This window comes from Gorilla gorilla, chromosome 2 (genome assembly GCF_029281585.2).
Source record: "Gorilla gorilla gorilla isolate KB3781 chromosome 2, NHGRI_mGorGor1-v2.1_pri, whole genome shotgun sequence".
Classification (NCBI taxonomy): Eukaryota; Metazoa; Chordata; class Mammalia; order Primates; family Hominidae; genus Gorilla; species Gorilla gorilla.
In genome coordinates this window covers 153,814,359-153,835,789 of record NC_086017.1, presented here as the reverse complement: position 1 = coordinate 153,835,789, position 21,431 = coordinate 153,814,359, and the positions used below count along the sequence as shown (strand labels likewise).

The 21,431-nt window shown below is 37.5% G+C and overlaps 1 protein-coding gene across 9 annotated transcripts in view; it reads right to left on the bottom strand.

Annotated features, from left to right (window-relative positions):
• The window catches only part of PLS1 (plastin 1), a 134,449-nt gene that overhangs the window by 58,273 nt on the left and 54,745 nt on the right, over positions 1-21,431 (bottom strand). For 3 of the 9 annotated variants that reach the window (XM_063704279.1, XM_055383153.2, XM_063704276.1), the window contains 2 exons: positions 15,958-16,050; positions 8,777-9,058 (listed from right to left, as the gene is read on the bottom strand). The exons of 3 other annotated variants lie outside the window; for them this stretch is intronic. The gene's annotated coding sequence lies outside the window, so the exon portion shown is untranslated. The remainder of the gene's footprint in view (positions 1-8,776; positions 9,059-15,957; positions 16,051-21,431) is intronic. 3 more of the 9 variants (XM_063704280.1, XM_019024808.4, XM_063704277.1) reach the window with 1 other exon arrangement.

The window sequence follows — 21,431 nt, the reverse complement described above, 5'->3', positions numbered from 1 at the left end:
AGTATTTGTAAACTTTTTCCTAATCATTTTACAAAGGAGTTAATGATATAGCCTTCATTCTTCCCTAGGTGAAGCTTTTAAGTTCTGATCCTCTTGTGCAAACACTAGATATATAAACAAAGAAATCTTCTAGCAAAGCAGACAACAGACAGGGCTTACCTACATCCCCTCCCTACTGCCTCACCACACGGGCCGCCACCATGGTCATCTCCATGACCAGCCACGGTCATTATATTCCCATGCATTTGCAATTTGGGATGGCCTTCAGTGGCTGTCAGACTTGCCACCAAGACTTTTCTACTATTTACTTAAAAGCCCCAACATGTGGCCCCTAGTAAGGGAGTTTAAATTCATTCATTCATGTATTCAACAAATAAATCCTATTTGGCTGGGCTAAGTGAAGATATAAAGATGGGTAAGAATCAGTTTCTCCTAAAACTATACTCATACAATATAGTGCTTATCAGGTTCAACTGTTAATGCCTGAAAAGTTTAATTTAAACTGATTTTTTGTAAATAGTACAATCTTATGATTATTGCTCTTTGATGAACAAATTAGAGTCATCTTCTAATTCACTTTCTGTTTAAATCTGGATATAAAGGGGTCTCTTTTTATACTATATACCATGTATTATAGGAGTTATTCAGCATATATCATATATGGCTTTGGGTTAGAAGTTTCTGAGCTAGGGCCGGGCATGGTGGCTCACACGTGTAATCCCAGCACTTTGGGATGTCAAGGTGGGCAGATCGCTTGAGCTCAGGAGATGGAGACCAGCTTGGGCAACATGGTGAAACCCCATCTCTACTAAAAAAAAATACAAAAATTAGCCGGCCGTGGTGGCTTGAGCCTGTAGTCCCAGCCATTCTGGAGGCTGAGGTGGGAGGATCGCTTGAGCACAGGAGGTGTGGGTTGCAGTGAGCCGAGATCACACCACTGCACTCCAGCCTGGGCAACAGAGCCAGACCATCTCAAAAAAAAAAAAAAAAAAAAAAGTTTCTGACCTAATTGTAACCAAGACAATTGTATCATATAGAATGGTGATGTGAGAAGGCTAAAAGGGGTGGGTAAGAATATGCATATGTACACACATACTCACGTGCATGCGTTTAAGAGAAAACAAGAACAAGAGAAAGACAAAGACCAAAGACGTGAAGAAAACAGAAACAAGCTCTTGGAAAAGCATTTGGTATGAGAGAGATTCACGTTGCAGCAAAATTATCCTTTCTTCATTAAACCTAAGTGCAAGTCAGGGGCGGCAGTTACCAGAATAACAATGTAAAAACATGCAATGACTCAGCAAGTATTTGGTGAAGAAAAATATGGACGCGGACCCAAAAATTGGCTGTACAGAAGGACTTAGAAGAAATAACTTTCCCAAGGAAAGACAACATACTGAAATCAAAGCTGCTGGCACCACAGCTCTGACTTTACTTTTTAACACATGGGATTTGGTCACTCAAACACAGAGGTTCAAATGTTATTTGACTTGTGCAACTGAATGAATGAGCGTGCAGAGTTAGACTTGCTTACTGAATGGTTAAATCAGCATGCCAAAAACAAACAAGCAAACAAACAAAAACCAACAACAACGTAGCCTCTTCTCACAAGGCCTTTATCCCAGAGTTCTCCCCATTATCCATGGCTAACACCAAACAGGTGCTATTCAGTTTTGAAACCCAAACACTTCAAGTGATCAGTGAGGAAGTACATATTGAAGGGATGGCCTAGGCAAAGAGGGACAATGTGAAACGTGCCTCACCTTGGTTCCCCCGCCTCCTACTCTGTGCCCTCGGCTCCACTCAGATAGATGCGCTAATGGATTTGCCATGCCTCTGAGGAGACAGGCACTGCTCCCTCACTGCAGCCTGACCAAGGGGCACAAAAATCTTTGCCTCTTTGTTGGTAGAGCCAAGGTTAGTAAGTTTTCTTAGCTGGAAAATAGGAAACTAGATTAAAAGTACATATAAAAGGTGCAAAGTAGGATTTACTGACCAATGCACAATAAAAAGTATCAATAGAAGACTGACTGGAACTATTTGTAGGGGTGAAAGACAGGGAATGACTTAGTCCCCAGTACTTTCCTAAAGCCTTAAGTCCTCTCTAAATCCAACATTGGGTGAATATAGATAACTTGTAAGCTGAGGAAATTAGAATCTACGAAGTGGGAATCAGTTCTTCTGAGGACCTGCTGAACAATGATGCCCCATGGCCCCAAGCTCAGCAAGACTTCCAATCTACAGCCATGAACATTCTTCCTGGTTCCTGAAGTCCTGGATGAAGAAAGAGGCCCCTCCCCATTTGACTCCCCAACCTTTACCCCTTCCTTAATGTGTCCATAATGCCTACCCCCTGGAAATCCCATCCATGTCTCTAAGCCTACAAGGGCCAGGCAGGAAGTCAGAAGTGTGATTCAGGCCTGGTAGGGGATGGGAAGGGCTCTGAAAAGGAGCAGCCACTGCTGAACTCCTGTGGACTGTTGCCAAGAGAAATGAGGCCCAGGGTTGCTAGATCTTCTGATTTTTCAAAGAAAGTCAGAGATCCATATTTTTATGTGAAATTTGATTTTTAAGCGTTGGCAAACAATTTGAATTATTATAAAGCACTGTGTGTGCCAGATGAGTCCTTCAGTCTATTAAGTTTGGTTCCTCACCTTCTTGATTCTGTTCATTCATTGGCCTCCCAGGGAGCCTTGATGGAAATGCTGTGTGTTTCTTTAGAAACACTCCCATCAGCTGGGCACAGTGGCACATGCCTGGAGTCCCAGCTACTCAAAAGGCTGAGGTGGGAGGATTGCTTGAAGCTAGGAGTTCGAATCCAGCCTGAGCAAGACAGTGAGACCCCCTTGTCTCCATCTCTTTGTTTTTTGGTTTTTTTTTTTTTTTTTTTTTGAGACAGAGTTCCTTTCTTGTCATCCAGGCCGGAGTGCAATGGCACAATTTTGGCTCACTACAACCTCTGCCTCCTGGGTTCATGTGATTCTCCTGCCTCAGTCTCCAAAGAAGCTGAGATTACAGGTGCACATCACCATGCCCAGCTAATTTTTGTATATTTTTAGTAGAGACGGGGTTTCATCATGTTGGCCAGGCTGGTCTCGAACTCCTGACTTCAGGTGATCCACCTGCCTCGGGCTCCCAAAATGCTGGGATTACATGCGTTAGCCACTGTGCCCGGCCCTGTCTCCATCTCTTAAAAGTAAAGAAAAGAGAAAAGAAAAAAGAAAAAGAAATACTTCTGTCAAATTAGCTCACTGAGGGCCAGAAGAAAACATCTGCTCTCTAAATTTGTCAAAACCCAACCTCAGTTTTATACCACTCATCATATCCCTGAACCCAATAAGGGGCATTTCCAATTGTCACCTCCTCTGAAAGATGAGGGGCCAGCAGGTCACAAGCCTATTAACCACAGAGACTTTCCCAGCTCAGGCAACTGGGCCTGCCCAGCATCCCAGGATCTTTTTCTTCTCATTTAGTATTTATATCCCATCTACTGTCCCCTACCCCTACTGCCACTTTAGGCCTTCTCTGGCTCTCTGGGAAAATTCAACACATGAGTATTACCCAAGTCCCCATCATTATAATGTCTGTATTAACACTTCGAGTGTAATTTCCTCAACATGTTTTATTTTCTCCTTCAGAAACTATTTCCCTTCTTCTGGCAACAGTGCTAACTTTAGTTCTGATGTTCCACCTGTAATGATACATCCATGCCATTTTTGGCTGAGGTTCCAGGTCCAAGCCACGCAGCACATCATATTCCCCAGCCACAGTGATTTTGCTTTAGGAATAGGCATAAAATCCAGCTGGAGCCAACAAGACGTAACAAGGCTTTTGTAAAGTGTTATATAATGAGAATCCCCACATGATCCCCTGAATCAGAGAGGAAGTAGAGGTCAGAGCACCTGCAGCCATCATGTCTCCAACAAAGAGAGAACACAAGGCTAAGAAGAAGCCAAAACCAGACAAAGATTAGCCAGGCATGGGGGTAGGCACCTGTAGTCCCAGCTACTCAGGAGGCTGAGGCGCAAGAATCATTTGAACCTGAGAGGCAGAGGTTGCAGTGAGGTGAGATCACACCACTGCACTCCAGCTTGGGCGACAGAGCGAGACTCAGTCTCAAAAAAAAAAAAAAAAAAAGAAGAAGAAGCCAAAACCAACACTGCAGAAAACAAACAGTAAAGACAAGACACATTCTGGCAGGGTAGTCACGAATTCAGAGTCCTGAATCCCACTGTGGTTTTCTTCTTTCTTTTGGTGGTTACTCAAAACAATTTATTAAAAGCCATTTAAACTGGGTTTCGATTGCTTTGAGCAACAAGTGTCTAAACGAATATATAGAGACAAAAACAAACAATCTACATGAAGAAAATGGGAGGCAAGTCACTTCCTCAAAGGATGGAGAATATTTGGGCATTCTGAATTGGGAAAGAAAATTAACTATAATTATATTTTCCAAATAAGTTTATATCTAGATAATAGGCATTACTTTGGTCATAATTTGTATTTTACCACCACCTCACCTAATCCCAGAAACTCAGTGCATCAGTGAACCACACAAGTCAGTTTATAGTTGCTCCCACATTGATCAGCAGTATTAAAGATTATATTTACAGCCTAAGGGTCTCTAGACCTAGACCTATGACTGCTTTGTACCTTTTCTTCCCTTTCCCTTCATTCAGAAAAATTATTCCTATTCACTTTTTTTTTTTTTTTTGAGACAGAGTCTCGCTCTGTTGCTCAGACTGGAGTTCAGTGGTGCGATCTCAGCTCACTGCAAGCTCCATCTCCCAGGTTCAAGCAATTCTCCTGCCACAGCCTCCCTAGTAGCTGAGATTTCAGGCATGAGCCACCATGCCTGGCTAATTTTTTGTATTTTTAGTAGAGATGGGGTTTCATCATGTTGGTCATGGCTGGTCTCGAACTCCTGACCTCAGGTGATCCACCCGTCTCAGCCTCCCAAAGTGCTGGGATTACAGGCGTGAGCCACCATGCCTGGCCTTTTTTTTTTTTTTTTTTTTGACATAGGGTCTCACTCTGTTACCCAAACTGGAGTGCAGTATCATGATCATGGTTCACTGCAGCCTGGAACTCCAGGGCTCAGATGATCCACCTCAGCCTCCCGAGTAGCTGGGACTACAGGCGTGTACCACCAAGCCCGGCTCCTATTAACTTTTAATTCACCTTCAGCTAAAGATGACAAAGTGAGCAGTAATATATTATGAGAAATGGGCAGGTCTTTCTGACATGAGGCAGGGCAGGGCAATCTAGCTGCAATGACATACAAAGTCAATAAATCATTAAAATCAGGAAACTTCTAAAGTATTGCATGTAAAGAGAAAAAAGCAATTTACTTAGTATCTGAGAGTAAAAAATATATATGTCCAAGATGTTTGCAGATTTATCCAACATCCTACCAAAAACAGGTACACTGAGTGGCAAGTCCCTTTAAGTTAGTTAGATTTCCAAAGTGGTGCCTGACCCAGGTCTCAGTAAGACCCACACTATAGTTTGCTGTGTGGCATGATAATGTGCTTTCAAAGCACAAAGGGAACAAGAAGGATGTATGGCAGACAATTCAGGAGTGAATGAAGCTGAAGAAATTAAAAACTCTCCATTCATTTTTGTACAGGCATTTTTATATATATGGTCAGATATCTAACATAGGTACAGCTTCTCAAAAAAATTGGCCTGAAATAAACCTTATGTAGGAACATTAGAAATGAGAGCTTCTTTATCAAATCTATTTGTTGCTTTTATTATTGTTTTGAAGTTCCAGTTGACCATAATAATGTCACTATATTGCTACTCATAATCACACAAGCTGCCCATTCTCTATTTTCAAATCCTGGAGGAGGAAAATATTCCAAAAACTGATGCCTCCCACAACTGAATTTTCTCATCTTTTTTAGTTTGTTCCATTAAACTATACTTCAAACAATTTCCTTCATGAGATCACAGCCGCAACAATTTTAGTTAAACCTTTACCTATAGACTCCAAACCTTTCAACAATCTTGATTTCCCACTACATCCTGAAAAAGGCCTCCTCTTTCTCCTGAGGCCTCTTCCGTATTGTTCTACAACTTTCCTTCATGCCATTTCCTGTCCCTAGAAACTCTATTCTCCCACAGCCAAATCTTTTACCCCCACTCAAAGCAAAGCTCAAATTCCACCATGAATTTTTTCCTTCATTGCCCTCATTTCATTTCAGAACAGATTTATTGAGAACATCTAAGGTGCTAGGTGTTGTGCCAAGTGTTGGAGGCAATCAAATGGTGACTCACACACAGACCTGACTCAAAGAGTTTACAACTTAGTAAGGGAGTCAATGAACCAAAGATGACAGCAATAGCAAACATATGACTCCCTTATCCACTGCAGACATCCCTCACCAATTGCAGTTCTTTCTCACTGAGCCTGGAGTGGTTCAGGATCCCTTTTCAACACAGTCCTCCACACAGCCCCTACTAGAGAGTCAGCTCTCAAAATGAACTAGAACCCCTGTACAGTCTAGAATGAAATAAGTAGGAAAGAAAGAATCATCTGACTAGAAGATTCAAGGAAGGCTTTCTAGAGTAGGTACCAATTGGCTGAAAAAATGAATTGAAAAATGAACAGGCATGAGGTCAGGAGTTCAAGACCAGTCTGGTCAACATAACGAAACCCCGTCTCTACTAAAAATACAAAAAATTAGCCGGGTATGGTTGTGTGCACCTGTAATCCCAGCTACTTGGGAGGCTGAGGCAGAAGAATCGCGTGAACCCGGGAGGCAGAGGTTGCAATGAGCCAACATTGTGCCATTGCACTCCAGCCAGGGCAACAGTGCGAGACTCCGTCTCAAGAAAAAAAAAAAAAGAAAGAAAAGAAAAAGAAAAAGAAAAATGAACAGGCAGACTAAAAAAGATGCAAACCCCAGCTAAGGGAGAAAAACCTTACTGGTCTTCCCAACAGACCACTCATAATCTGACAAATGGAGTTCTTGACTATTTATATTGTATTATAGCATCTTATCACCTTGTAATTTTTAAGTATAGAAGAAATATGATACACCATTATCCTAAAGAAACTCCTAAGGTGATAAGTTGATGCAATACAATATAGATTTTAGTTAACAACATCACTTTTAATTTCTCAGTGGCAATGATGGTGATGATTCTATTCAAAAAATGTCACTTCTCTGAAAGCCTTTAATTTTCTGTTAGTCTTTTTGACTATTGGTAATTTGCATATCTGGCACATGAAAAATCACCACTCCCATCTCCAAACACACCTACATGCTACACCTTGTATTTAGAGCAGGCCAATATTGGCCAACTTAAGGACTCTCCCTTTTTCCACCCAAATAGGTCAAAAATGCATTTCTTCTTATGTACCTTAGAAAAGAAGGGATATTCTCACTCCCTCCAAGCCATGCTTTCTAAGAAGGAATTTTCTATGACTTCCAGGACTCTTAGCTTCATCTGTGTCGCCTTACCTACTGACAGTGGAAAGATTTAATCTTCCTACTTGCTATTTGTGCCAGTTAAGGTATTTTCACTATAAGCAACAAACAAACCTGATTCTGGTAACATTTATCAAAAAAGGAATGAACTAGATTCAGGGCATTGACTCAAAGAATCAAGAGAGAGCTGAAGAAATAGACTCCCAAAGAACAGGCGCCAGACAGCTCCACGGAGCTCCACAGTAAGAACTATGATGTGCTGCTTTGCAGCACTGTCTCCAGATGCCTCTGCTGCTATCTGAGGATGACAGTCTAGTTCCCAGGATGTTGTGTGATTGGCAGAGCTTCAGCAACATGCCCATGCCTGTAGTAAAGGGATATCAGGAAGACAAGACCTAAAGCTATGGAGAAACTTTTTCCTATACTCATCTGCCTTCTGTAGTCTTTTTATTTGCATGAAGCAAAGATGAAGTTTTAAATCTGAATCCTAAGCAAATGTAAGCATGCTGTCCTAAGAATCTTCTCCTGACCTGAACTCATTGCATCCAATCAAAAAAACATGAAGATTCTATAAACATGGCTCATAAAATCTCCCCCAGCTCCCTATCCAAAAAACACAAAAGACAGCACTCATGCCTCATACACAGTGGCAGTCCACACACAGCAAGTGAGACTTCCCTTACCCCTTTAATAATAGGCATTCATGGGCATTCACTATAGGCCAAGCACTGTTCTAAGTACTACATGTATTGACTCATTGAATCTTCACAGCAACTCTCTGAGGTTGATATTATTACAGTTCGCACTTTAGAATTAAAGAAATTGAGACCAAAAGCTTCACATAAGTGGCAGAGCTGGGCTCTGAACCCAAGGAGTCTGCTAAGTCCAGATCCTTAATTATATAATACCTTCATATTGGTGGTCTCCATCAAGCCCCTTCCATGCCTACATCTTATGTTGTACCCCCTAAGACCTTCTCCTGTTAGAAGCTGCCCTAGAACCTGACTTGTCGGTACAGAACTGCCAGGGTGAAGTGTGGGCAGAATGTGACCTGTCTTATGATACTCAGGGAATGGATTAAAAGATTTAAATGAGCTTTGTGAAAATGACACAAATTTTTAAATCATATTTTTTTCCTCTGAAAAAGTACCTTGTTCCTATTTTCTATGTATTTAGTAACAGGAAATTATACATTAGAGATTATGCTCAGACTGTAACTCCCCATAATGACAAATATCTCATTCAGAATGAATGCCTCAAGACCAACACTAAAGAACTGTCAGAGAGCAGGAAGCTGTGAGTCATTTCCAAGTGCTCTGGAATAACCCAGGTATTACCTCCTGGTTTGTAATCCTCTTTCCTCCAGTTCTAGCTGGGAATTTCAATGCAAATCATTCACAGCAACACAAGAGAGATTCTGATCCAACTTGAGTCTGAGTGAGCAGAGGAGTCCTACCCAGCGTGCTTCCAAGTCAGGGTTTAAACTTTAACCTCTAAAACACACATTGGTTAAAACTTGAAGTTTTTCACTCTTTACAGAGATTTCGAACAGTGCTTTTCAGAGTTGCAAGTCTGAGGTACTGCATTTTGCAACCTACACAATCCAACGCTGGCCTTCCCTATTAAAAGACAAAAGAAGGAATTGTCTTATACATGCATGTTTTTTCAACGATTCATAGAAGTATTTCCTAAAATCCTAAGTTTCGATAGGTTATGGATTTGAAAAGGTACTGAAAAATATCAATCACAAAGAATGCCATAACAAAGAATTAACTATCAAATTATTAACACAATTTACTTAAAGAATACAACTAATTAATAAATCTATGTTTTATAATTATTTTAATAGTCTGAATGCCACCACTGAATGATTCTATCAAACGGGTTAGAGTTTGGAAGGATTCTACCAAATAGGTTAGAGTTTTTCCTACTCGCAAAAGATGGATGCCCCTTAGGGAAACCAGATATTTGCCAGAGAACTGTGAAGTAATTATACCTTTTGCTTCTGGAGGAGTAAAGTGGTGCCCACTACCAACTCTGGAAATTGTTTCTCACTAGTATCTTGGCATTAGAAAAATTGATAACTGCACTTCATCAAGCATTTTATACTTTCCAAAGCAGTTCTACATCCATTACCTCATTATTAGATAACGTTACCCTCATAAATGAATCACGACACTCAAGTTTAATGATTTCTAACAGTTATAAAGTCCCGTCGACACTCCTCACTCCACAATTAAGAAAAACAGCATTTAGATTGAGGGGTAAAATTATACGCTTCACATTCCAGAACAAGTCATTGACAATGTTGAGTAAGAGTATGCACATCAAAAGAGGACTTTAAATAAAAAACTACTAAAGAAGTCAGGCACCGTGGCTCACGCCTATAATCCCAGCACTTTGGGAGGCCAAGGCAGGAGTATCGCTTGAGCCCAGGAGTTTGAGACGAGCCTGGACAACACAGAGAGACCCAATCTCTATGAAAAATAAAAATAAATTAGCCAGGCGTGGTGACATGCACCTGTGGTCTTAGTTACTCAGGAGGCTGAGGTAGGAGAATCCCTTGAGCCTGGGAAGTCGAGGCTGCAGTGAGCCATGATCATATCACCGCACTCCAGCTTGGGCGACAGAGTGAGACCCTGTCTCAAAAAAAAAAAAAAAAAAAACCTACCAAAGAAAACCACTGTCATTTTATAGGCCTAAGAGGTTCAAGCCAAAATTAAGACATAATAGGCATTAATGTTTATATGCCATGGGTTGTATAACTTTAGAAACAAAAGAAGAGGTCAGGTGCAGTGGCTCACACCTGTAATCCCAACACTTTGGGAGACTGAGGCGGGAGGATCACCTAAGGTCAGGAGTTCGAGACCAGCCTGGCCAACATGGTGAAATCCCATCTCTACTAGAATACAAAAATTAGCTGGGCGTGGTGATGCATACCTATAATCCCAGCAACTTGGGAGGCTGAGGCAGGAGAATTGCTTGAACCCAGGAGGTGGAGGTTGCAGTGAGCCAAAATCATGCCACTGCACTCCAGCCTGGGTGACAAGAGCGAAACTCCATCTCAAAAAAAAAAAAAAAAAATGAAATGAAGAAATTAACAAGAGCAGAACTACTGTAGGAGATCTTAGCTGTTGATAGTTTTAAAGAGAATTCAACTAATATATTCTATAACTCCCAGATTATGTTCCTTATTTTCCTAAACTAAATCAAAGTTAGCTCTACGCATACTCAGTATTAGAAAACCAATGCTAGTTGTTATGTAGATCCCTCTCCATTCTTTGATGTATACCAGGACCCCAGAACTTATATAAGAGGAAAAACTGGACTCCTTTTGTCATCAGTGAGCGTAGCCTTGCTTCAGTCTTACCAGGGCTACTTCAGGAGGTTCATTTCTGCTCGACCTTTCTCCATCCAGTATTTGGCTCTTATCTGATGCCCATCATAGGCCATAACCACAGCTTCAATGCATTCCTATCAAATACAGCCAACCTGGCAATGCATTTAACGAGAAATATCTTGCTTAAGACTTTGTGGAGAAATCAAGAAGAAAAATTTACTTTACACACCACTGGGCAAAACTGCAAAATTTCCTTTAACTGTTCTATCTTTCTCCAAAGCTCTTCTCTGCAAGAGAGCCACCTCCTCTCTGATCACTCTAAAACTCTCTACCCTGACACAACTCCTGGCCCTTCCTTTCTGGGCTCCAGTCTCCCCTTTTCCAAGGCCTTGTTCCCTCAACCTCCATCTCAACAGCTTTTCTTATGTTAAGGAATTTAATTCTTTCCTCAGCTTCTACAATTTGCAACCTCTCTCACCCATCATTGCCCTTAACAAATACAACTTCTACCTAAAGATCCAACTCTTTTGGGAGGCAATAGGAAGACAGCAAATAACAAAAGAAGGCTGGGAACAGGCTCATGCCTATAATCCTGGGTGGGAAATGGACTGGATGAAGGATGGTGGTGGGGTAGGCAGATCACCTGAGCCCAGGAGTTCAAGACCAGCCTGGGCAACCTGGCAAAACCCTGTCTCTACAAAAAATACAAAAATTAGTCCAGTGTGATGGTGCATCCCTGTAGTCTCAGCTACTTGGAGGGGTGAGGTGGGAGGATCACTTGAGCTCCCAGGAGGTCAAGGCTGCAAAGCTGAAAATATCACAGATCTATTCAAACTATATTTTTAAATGGCCATTAAGCTAAATGAAAATTAAAATAACAATGAAATATTAATACCATTGTTTTGCTCAGAAAATTAACCATACTTTTAAAGGGATAATAATCGGATAATATGTTCTGGGAAATAGAGACCCTGCCATATGGGGCACAGACTGACAGACCACACTGATGGGGTGAAAACTGGAACAAACTTTGTAGCATAGTTTAGCAGCAATGGATTCAAAAGCCTCAAATTAACAAGGCTTTCTTCAAAAATGTTGATGAAACAATTCCATTTGTAGGAATTATTCTACAGAAGTATTCCAAAATGAGCGGAGAAATTTTGGTATAGATCTTTACTTCATTTTTACTTAAAATAATGGAAAATGAAAACAACCTAAACTTCTAAAAAATAGAGAATTTATTTAATAATATATGGTAAATCTCCCAATAAAAGGAATATCAGATAGTAATTAAAAATCATGTTCTCAAAGAATATGGAAAAAAATTCACCATATACTATCAGGTTTCCAAAAAGGAGATTATCAGTATGTATAGTATATTCCCAACTTTGTTTAAAGCATACACCTGTGCAAAGAAAAAAAGATAGGTTAGACAGAGGTGATAAGGGAAACATGTAGAAATGTTTAATAAAATACAAATCTTTAAATATTTTCAATAGATACATGATCTAGAGCAAGCAAAAGAAACCTCCAGAGCCAGATATAAAGTGGGAAGCTGCATAAGAGTAGGGCAACACTCACAACTCAAGGGAGTGAGACCCTCAGATCCTGAACACAGCAGAAAGTTAGAAGTAGAACAGAAAGGCCAAAACTGGGAAGAGGAAGTCCTGTCTGTAAAGTGGTATACTTAACACATACTACAAATAGAAAAAAATAAAAAGGCACCCAGGAGAAATCTGAACCCCAAAGCTGCCCTAGGTGTCAGGGGGAACCTGAATTCACACCATCTCCCCTAAAGAAACCCAGAACCCAAGAAACCAACGAAACCATAAGGATGTCACAAAGGCAAAAGCAGAAGTGCTCTGTAGGAAGACCGCCACCACCCAGAGTACACACTGGACTCCAGCTGAAGATAGTGCTCTTAAGACAAAACTTACACAGACAAAAATTACAAACTGTAAGAATCCATCAGCATGAAAGTAAGAGACTTCCAAACTGGGAATCACAAAAAGGACTTTGTAATAAATATGTCTAAATTTTTCAGAGATTAAAACAAAAAGGAATCCATAAAAACAGAAAATGTTTAAAAAGAAAATTATATATCTTTTAAAAAGAACAGGATATATATATTCATACATATATATAAATGATAATAGGAGCTATTTTGGGGATGAGGGTGGTGAGATTATGAATGCCTTAATTTTTTTCTATATACTTGTATATTTCCAACAATGACCAAATATTACTTAACATAAATAAATATATATATTATTTATCTATATATAATATATAGATAATACATATAATATATAGAGATATATAGATATATATGATATTATATATATCTATATATAATATAGATATATATGATATTATATATATCTATATATAATATAGATATATATAGAATCATATATATCTATATATAACATAGATCTATATAGAATCATATATATCTATATATAATATAGATATATAGATATTATATATATCTATATATAATATAGATATATAGATATTATATATATCTATATATAATATAGATATATAGATATTATATATATCTATATATAATATAGATATATAGATATTATATATATCTATATATAATATAGATATATAGATATTATATATATCTATATATAATATAGATATATAGATATTATATATAATATAGATATATAGATATTATATATAATATAGATATATAGATATTATATATATCTATATATAATATAGATATATAGATATTATATATATCTATATTATAGATAGATATATATCTGTATATAATATAGATAGTATATATATCTGTATATAATATAGATAGTATATATATCTATATATAATACAGATAGTATATATATCTATATATAATACAGATTGTATATATATCTATATATAATACAGATAGTATATATATCTATATATAATACAGATATATATATATCTATATATAATACAGATATATATATCTATATATAATACAGATATATATATCTATATATAATACAGATATATATATCTATATATAATACAGATATATATATCTATATATAATACAGATATATATATCTATATATAATACAGATATATATATCTATATATAATACAGATAGTATATATATCTATATATAATACAGATAGTATATATATCTATATATAATACAGATAGTATATATATCTATATATAATACAGATAGTATATATATCTATATATAATACAGATAGTATATATATCTATATATAATACAGATAGTATATATATCTATATATAATACAGATAGTATATATATCTATATATAATACAGATAGTATATATATCTATATATAATACAGATAGTATATATATCTATATATAATACAGATAGTATATATATCTATATATAATACAGATAGTATATATATCTATATATAATACAGATAGTATATATATCTATATATAATACAGATAGTATATATATCTATATATAATACAGATAGTATATATATCTATATATAATACAGATAGTATATATATCTATATATAATACAGATAGTATATATATCTATATATAATACAGATAGTATATATATCTATATATAATACAGATAGTATATATATCTATATATAATACAGATAGTATATATATCTATATATAATATAGATAGTATATATATCTATATATAATATAGATAGTATATATATCTATATATAATATAGATAGTATATATATCTATATATAATATAGATAGTATATAGATAGATTTTATATATATAATATATATATATATATATATATATTATATATATAAAATCACTCTGGGTCTCTGTCACCCAGGCTGGAGTACAGTGGTGCAATCATTAGCTCATTGCAACTTCAAACACCTGGGCTCAAGCCATTCTCCCACCTCAGCCTCTCAAAGCTAGGACTACAGGCATGCACTACCATACCTGGCTAAATGTTTTGTTTTGTTTTTGTTTTTTGTAGAGACCAGGTCTCACTCTTTTAACCAGGCTGGTCTCTGTAGGCATGGGCTGTCACCAGGCCCAGCTCAAATATTACTTTTATAACAGACAAGAGAGGAAGACAAAAAGTGAAGATTCACACTTAACTATTCCCATATGATGGCTAAAAAGAATTTTTGAGAAACGAAGGGCATAAACCTTGATAAACTACTACAATAAATCCAAACTGGCCTCTAAATGAATGCCCCTACAACCTAGCCAAATCCACATCAGACACCACCCAACCACACACTCCGTACCACATGCTGCAATCAAACTGATCACATCAGCAGATCCCATACATGTTATTTTTCAATATTAACCCTCTATACATGCCCTTTTCCTGAAATTCTCTTCCTCCTTTCTTCACCCTTTAAAGTCTTGGTAATCATTCCAGATCCAATGAAATACCATTTCTCTTGTGTAGTCTTCCTCAAATCCTTCAGCCTGAATAAGCAATCATATTACTCAGTGATGTCAAAGGAATTCACTGAGCCTTCTGATTAATGCCATTTTGCACACAGTACTTTCTGTTCATCCTGCCTTCATCAAGGACTACACATTCTTGGAAATAAGAGACATCTTTTTTCAGGTTATCTCTGAAAACTGTCGAAAGCATTATTTATCCATAGTTGTTGCTTGATAAAAATTTGTTGTATGAACCCAAGTACAGAAAGTCACTAAAACCCTACCAAAAGATAAATTCAAGAAAATCATCTTCTTAGTTCATTTTTTCTCCCATACCTTCAGAGAAGTGAAGTAGATTCATCTGCCCACTGTTTGCTTATATCCACTTAAACAATATACATTTCAAATAATATTAGCAGGATTTTAAATTTTTCTGGTCTTGTATTGTTTCCTGTCTCTGACATGCCATGTATGTAATCACACTTATTTCCTCTATTGTATAAAATTCTCCCAGTCAATTTTAATCAATAGCTTAAAATATTTTCCAATGAGCAGTCTGCAGCAGACTTGGTTTTTCGAGGCTTCGTTAGACACTAGAAATACATGTAGAACTAGTAATATAAAATGGCTCTCAATTCAATTCAATTAAGTAAATAGTTTATGACTGCTTAGTGTTTAACACTATGTCAAACATCATAGGGGATATAGAAAAAAATATTAGATTTATTCTATACACTTAGAAAGTTTAAATTCATTCAATTATTCATCCAGCCAACACTTACTAAGAACTGCCTGTGCACTCAGTCGTATGCTAAGCACTGCGAAGGGCATCAAGAAGTTTAATTTCTGGTCTAGAGATTCCAGGAGCTTTCAAACTAGTTGGGGGGATATAAGAAAAACAAATTAGTAAGCTAAACAGCAATGTTAGTGTAAGTGTAATCAATAAAATTCACCATCTGGTACAGTCTAGACACAGAGAATTAAGGAGGTGAGATGAAGAAGAGGTGTCTGTATATTCAAATGATACAGAAAGCATTCAAAGGAGAAGTAGGAATTGGAGAAAAGCAATGTTATCTCAAGTGTAATGGGGTAAAACAGCTAAATTATAACTTACTCTTTGACAATCCGAACCCATTCCCTCTACCATTCCACTACTAAAACCAAGTGGACTTGAAGGGGATTCAGGGTCTTAATGAAGAGACCCCACAAGGACCTCATTATTACAGACTAAGGGGAAATTCAGACACTTCAGATGTCAGCAGGGAGGAACAACCACACCCAGGGACTACACAAAGTCTCAGCAGAAGCTGGTTTAAGAGAAATGACAGCCCTGAACTCCTCGCCCTCCTATCCATGCTATGATATGACGAAGTTTCTGAAAACGTACTGCTACCACCCAGGGATGACAATTGAGCTCAGCCTTAAATGACTGAGTTTTACTTGTATGTTTTACCCTAAGGAAGTCTTCTATTATATAAGTACTGATGATAGAAATTACGTTATAATAAACATAAAGATAGGCCAGCTGTGGTGGCTCACACCTGTAATCCCAGCACTTTGGGAGGCCGAGGAGGGCAGATCACCTGAGGTCGGGAGCTGGAGACCAGCCTGACCAACATGGAGAAACTCCGTCTCTACTAAAAATACAAAATTAGCCAGGCATGGCGGTGGATGCCTATAATCCCAGCTACTCAGGAGGCTGAGGCAGAAGAATCACTTGAACCGGGGGGGCAGAGGTTGCAGTGAGCTGAGATCGCACCATTACACTCTAGCCTGTGCAACAAGAGCAAAACTCCATCTCAAAAAAAATAAAAATAAAATAAAATGAAGATAGGTGTTTCTTACACACCTAAATTTTGAGGCCTGGGAATTCATCCTTGTTACAGAGTTATAAATCAAATATAATACAAGCTAGTATATCATTACATTCCAAAATGAATATTGAGAAAATGTGCCTCAGAGAAACAGATGGTATGGCTAGAAAGAGTTTAAAGACACACGCTAAACACCATTCCCAGGCATCCTTTTTAGAGCACTCAAAAGCAGGCATGTTTCCACCAACCCTGAAGTGTCACTGTTGTCCCTGTGTTCAGAGACAGACCAATTAAGGGGGCCACAGTTACTACAGGTGTCAACCCTTCATGACAGCACTTCTGCCTTCTCAACACCCTATGCTATCTTGCCTTCAACTGAGCTTTGAAACGTGGCAGATCCAGGATGCCATGCTGGCTTTACATCTTACCAGCTGTACAATCTGGGGTATCTGACCTCTCTGGATCTCACTTTTTAGAGTGGAAGAAATAATACCTATCTCATAGCGTTGTTAGGATCAAATGAGAAAGCACATGTGAAAGGCCAGGCACTATTTTATTGCCTCTTTCAGGAGATTGCATGCTTGAAACGACTTAATTATAGAATAAAAAGTTTTATTCTCTAGGAATTTTGGAATCTCAGGTTAAGTGAGCAGATAGGTATGTTGGGGAAAAGGGATCCCCTGGCCCCCTACACTCACATCTCACACACGGATTGCAACTATCACCTTTTCCGATGGCGCTGGCTAGCTTCCTCGAGAGCAGTGACAGCAGGAGGGTGAGTAGAGGAATAAAGAATGGAGAAAGAGTTCTTGGCCATTAAAGCAGCTCTAAATCTCATATATATATGGGGGGGGGGGGCCTGGCATGTTGTTTATCTACAGATAAAAAGTATTAATCAGGATGATGGAATCTGGGATAACCTTTAACTTTCTACTTTCTTTTCCATATTTAATTACATATCCTGAATACACATACACATATACACAGGGGAAAACTACACTCAATTTTTTGGACTGTTCCTTCACAGGCTTTTCACAGGCTTTTTCTTAAAACATAATTTACATAAAACTATCCACCTTTGAATATTACATTGTATTTTCCCATGATGTTAAAGCTTTTCATGATCATTTTTCTAAACTATAAATTGATTTTTAATAGCTTTAAGGTATAATTGACATACGCTAAGCTGCACATATTTAATGTATAAAATGTGAAGTTTTGACATATTAGAACATATTTGAAACTGTCACTATTAAGAAAGTGAACATGTCTACGATTCCTATAATATTCCTCATGCTCCTTGGTAATCCCTCCTTCCCATCCTCCTCTGTTCCCAGACAACCACTGATGTGTTTTATGTCACTATAGATTAGTTTGCATTTTTGAGAGTTTTATATAAACAGAATCATGTGTACATACTCTTTTCTTCTGGCTTCTTTCAGTCAGCATAAATATTTTGAGATCTATGCTGTGTATTTTAATAGTTCATTCCTTTATATTTCTGAGTAGTGTTCTTTTGAATGGATAAATCATGAAGACACTTAGGTTGTTCACAGATTTTGGTTATTACAAAAAAGCTGCTATGAACTATTGTGTGTAAGTCTGTGTGTGGACAAACACATTCATTTTTCTTCAGTAAATGCCTATAGTAGAATGGCTGGAAATCGTGGTAAATGTATATTTGACTTTTTAAGATGCTATCAAGTTGCTTTCCAAAATAATTATACCATTTTGCAGTCCCATCAATAGTGTATGAGATTTCGGGTTCCTCCACATATTCACCAACACGTGGTATGATCGATCTTTCTAATTTTGGCCATTCAAATAGTGCTATCTCACTATGGTATGATATTTACACTTCTCTGATGACTAATGATGATGAGCATCTTTTCATGAGCTTATCTACCCATCCATATATCTTCTTCGGTTAAGTGTCCAAATCTTTTGCCCATTATTTTATTGTGCATTTTGTTTTCTTAGTGAGTTGAGGGTTGTTTGCATATTATGGATATAGGTGCTTTATTAGATATATACTTTGCAAATGTTTTCTCCCAGTCTGAGAATTGTCATTTCATTCTCTTAATAGCTTATTTGAAATGCTAGAACTTTTACATTTTGATGAAGTCCAACTTATCAACCCTTTCTATAATAGACCATGCTTTTGGCGTTGTATCTTTGAAATTTTTACCAAACCCAAGGTCACAGTATTTTTTCTTTCAGAAGTTTTGTATTTTCTAGGACGGATATTCAGGTCTACAATCTATTTTGGGTTTGTTTATAATACAAGGTATGAATCAATGTTCTTTTTTTTTTGCATCTGGGTATCCAATTTTTCCAGCACCATTTGTGGGCAATTATTGTTTCTCCACTGAATTGCATTTGCATCTTTGTTGAAATTCAGTTGTCCATATGTGTGAGCCTATTTATGGACTTTCTATTCTATTCCATTCTATGTCTATCTTTATGCAAATACAACACTGTTAATTACTGTAACTTTATAAAATGTCTAGAGGGGCTGGGTGTGGTGGCTCACACCTACAATCACAACACTTTGGGTAGCTGAAGTGGGAGGACAGCTTGAGGCCAGGAGTTTGGGACCAACTTGGGCAACACAGTGAGAACCCTATTGCCACAGGAAAAAAAAAAAAAATTAGCCAGGTGTGATGGCATGCTCCTGTTATCCTAGCTACTTGCAAGGCTGAGGTGAAAGGATCTCTTGAGCCCAGGAGGTCAAGGCTGCAGTGAGCTATGATGATGCCACTGCACTTTAGCCTGGGCACCAGAACAAAACCCTGTCTCTTAAAAACAAACAAAGAAACAAGCAAAACACACGCACACACACAAACAAACAAAAAGCTCTAGAAATCAGGTAGCACTAGTTCTCCAGTTCTGTTATTTTTGTCCAAAATAGTTTGGGCCATTCTAGGTCATTCACATTTCCATATGAATTTTAGAATCAGGATGTCCGTTTCTACCAAAATAGCCTTCTGTGATTTAGCCTGGAATTCCAGTAAACCTAAGGATTGATTTTGGGGAACTGATGTCTGAACAATACTGAGAGTTCATCACCATGTTATATCTCTATTCAAACATTTTTTTTTGAGACAAAGTCTCACTCTGTCACTCACTCAGGCTGGAGTGCAGTGGGTTGCAACCTTCGCCTCCCAGGTTCAATCAATTCTTCTGCCTCAGGCTCCTGAGTAGCTGGGACTGCAGACTCGCGTCACCATGCCCAGCTAATTTTTTTTTTTTTTTTTTTGTATTTTTAGTAGAGACAAGACTTCACCATGTTGGCCAGTGAATCTCTACTTTTTAATTGAGATATGTAGACAATTAATCTTTAATGTGATTATCGATAAGGTTAAGTTTTTCCTCCTGCTATTTGTTTTCTATTTGTCCCATTTGTTCTTTGTTTTCTTTTTTCCTCTTTTTTCTTCTTTTGGATTACCCAAATATGATTTATAATTCCATTTGATCTCCTTTCTTGTTATAATTCCCTGTCATTTTAGCGATTGCTTTAGGATTTATAGCATACACATTTTTAACTTACTACAGCTTATCTTCAAGCACTATTACGCAATTTCAAATATGGCATAAGAATATTACAGTGTGGTGGTATGTGCCTGAAGTTCCAGCTACTTGGGAGGCTAAGGTTGGGAGGATCACATGAGCCCAGGAGTTCGGAGGCTACAGTGAGCCATGATTGCACCACTGCACTCCAGCCTGGGTGACAGAGTGAGAACCTGTCTCTAAAAGAAAAAAAAAAAAAGTTACAATGGTATGCTTCCATTTTTCCCCTCAAACCCCATATGTTTTATTATTTTTATTTAAAACAACTGGCTTTTAAAATGACTTAAACAATAAGAAATCTTATCTGTTTACTCATGTAGCACCATTTCTGATGCTCTACTTTGTACAGACCTGTATTTCCTTCTGCCTTGAGGACTTCCTTTAACATTTGTCAGGCAAGGCTGCTGGTGAGTTCTTTCAGTTTTCACATGTCTAAAAAGTCCTTATTTCATCTTTTTTTTTTTGAAGTATATTTTTGTTGGGTGTAGAATTCTAGGTTGACTGTTTTTCTTTTACTACCTTAATGATGTTCCTCCACTATCTTATCTATACTACACCATCATGGGCAAAACTTAACAGCACTGCAGTGAGAAAGAGACAAATCCACAAGTACAGTTGAAGACTTCAATTGAATACAAGCAAAAGACATCTACATCATTTTTACCTTTCTTCCTATGTAATGTGTATTTTTTCTTTGGATTCTTTTAGAATTTTATCCTTATCAGTGGATTTAAACAAAACAATTATGCTTTGATGTAGTTTTCCTCATATAGCTTTTGTTTGGGGTTCACTGAGCATCTTGGATCTTTGGGTTTATAGGTTTCATCAAATTTGGAAAATTTTTTCAGCCATGATCTCTTCAAATATTTCTT